Source organism: Haliotis cracherodii, unplaced genomic scaffold, assembly GCF_022045235.1.
Source record: "Haliotis cracherodii isolate W230 unplaced genomic scaffold, xgHalCrac1.p SCAF_7, whole genome shotgun sequence".
NCBI lineage: Eukaryota > Metazoa > Mollusca > Gastropoda > Lepetellida > Haliotidae > Haliotis > Haliotis cracherodii.
Window position 1 is genome coordinate 43,000,818 of NW_027266330.1, and position 1,923 is coordinate 43,002,740.

Below are 1,923 nucleotides of genomic sequence, written 5' to 3' on the forward strand. Positions count from 1 at the left end.
TGCCCTGCTACACTACCAAGGCCAGGGTAGAGGGTGACGTATCAAGTCATAGCTTCAGGCGAGGTGGCACCACCTGGGCGCTTGGCTGTGGTGTGCCGGGGGAAATTGTGAAGCTCATGGGTGATTGGAAAAGTGCTGCCTATTTGGCGTATGTTGATCAAATTCCTCAAACTGTTCTCACTCATTACAGGACTGTTGTTACAAATATGCTTCCCGATTGTTTCTAGACGTGTGTTGGGGGTAAAAGAGTGTCTTTCTCTTTTTGAAGGGTTAAGATTTTCTGTTGGCTCTTTCCCTTTTGCCTAATGTAAAGTTTCCCAAGTCATTAAACGAGACCCTCTCTTTCACCCAACACATGTGTTTTTTCTCATTCATTAATGTTCTGCATTTGCTGTTGCAGTATGTTTGCATTGTATCTACTCCGTAAGAAGTTTAAGTGTTTTTCCAGAGTGAAAAGAATTTAAACGGTAGGAGTTACCTCCCCATGGACAGGGTTGTCCGGCTTTTAGTTTAGCGTACTTCCATATCCGGTGGCTGGCAAGCATACAGTGGCGGCAAAATTTAATCATGGCAACGCCCACCTCCACCCCCATAACACCACCTAGTCATAAACTTTGAATGTTACATTTTAATATAAAATGCATTATGTTTTAGACCTTTTATTGTATGCAACTGAATTACAAGGTTTTAAAGTTCTCTACGGTGTGGCTGTATTCCACATTTGTGGGGGTACTCTTCCTAACACTCATCTTCAAGTGAACTGTTTACGAACCTTTGTTAATAGGGTCATAGCTAAGGCTCAGCAGAGGGTCTTCCATGTGTTATGTTATGTGTTTGTACAGGTGTGTGTGTGTGTTAAGAGTTTCTGCTGGCTCTTTCCCTTCTGCCTAATGTAAAGTTTCCCATTTGATTAAACGAGACCCTCTCTTTCACCCAACACATGTGTTTTTTTCTCATTCATTAATGTTCTGCATTTGCTGTTCCGTATGTTTGCATTGTACCTACTCCGTAAGAAGTTTAAATTGTATTTAGCGAGCCTTGGCGAGGTAAATACATAGTGTTTATTCCTAATACAGGATATTTACCATCCCCAAACACACAAGCGTGATAACCTCTTTTTCATATAATGTCATTCTTTAATTCTGTGCTTTAAAATCGCTTTCCCTCTCTCACAAACATTACCGAAACATTGCGAGTTTACCTGGAATGCGCGCATTAATATTTATTACGTCACAGGGTAAGTGATGTGTCAGTCGGACAGTGACAGTAGCCAATATAGTTCCAACTGAAATCTGTTTCTTATACATGGGCGAAGCAATATATACGCAAAACAACAATTGTTTTTGATTGCCTTTCGCGGCAATCCATCGGATTTTCCGCTAGAGTAAGTGCCCTTTGTCAAAGAGAAGCTACTTTATCATCCAAAACTGGCTCCCACAGGAGATATGGCGTTGTTTCGCCGATGGATCTTGCAACAAAATTCCACAAATTACGTCGTCGGGTATTGTGACGTTATATTGTAAACTTTGAGGCGCAAGACCCGTTCCACAAGGCGATCGTATTGTAGCGCAACGACAGTCGTTTGTCTAAGTTAAAGTTTGTGAGTTGCGATTGCCCTACGATAATTTTGTGAATTCTAAAGGTGGACCGTTGTATGGTATTAAATTCATACGTTTCAACTTTTGACGTGTTTGAAGTATTATTCTGTTTAACTCACTTGGACTATGCCGTGGATAGTGTAGGTGTCAGCCTATTCATACTCAACAGTATAATTCTAAAAAAACGTTATAAATGGCAAGTAATAAATAAAATACTAAACTCGCTCCCGTGTAAAACCAATTTTATGAAACTCGTGAATAAGTTGTGGTATCTGACTCGCTTTCGCTCGTCAGATACCAGAACTATTCACTCGTTTCATAAAAT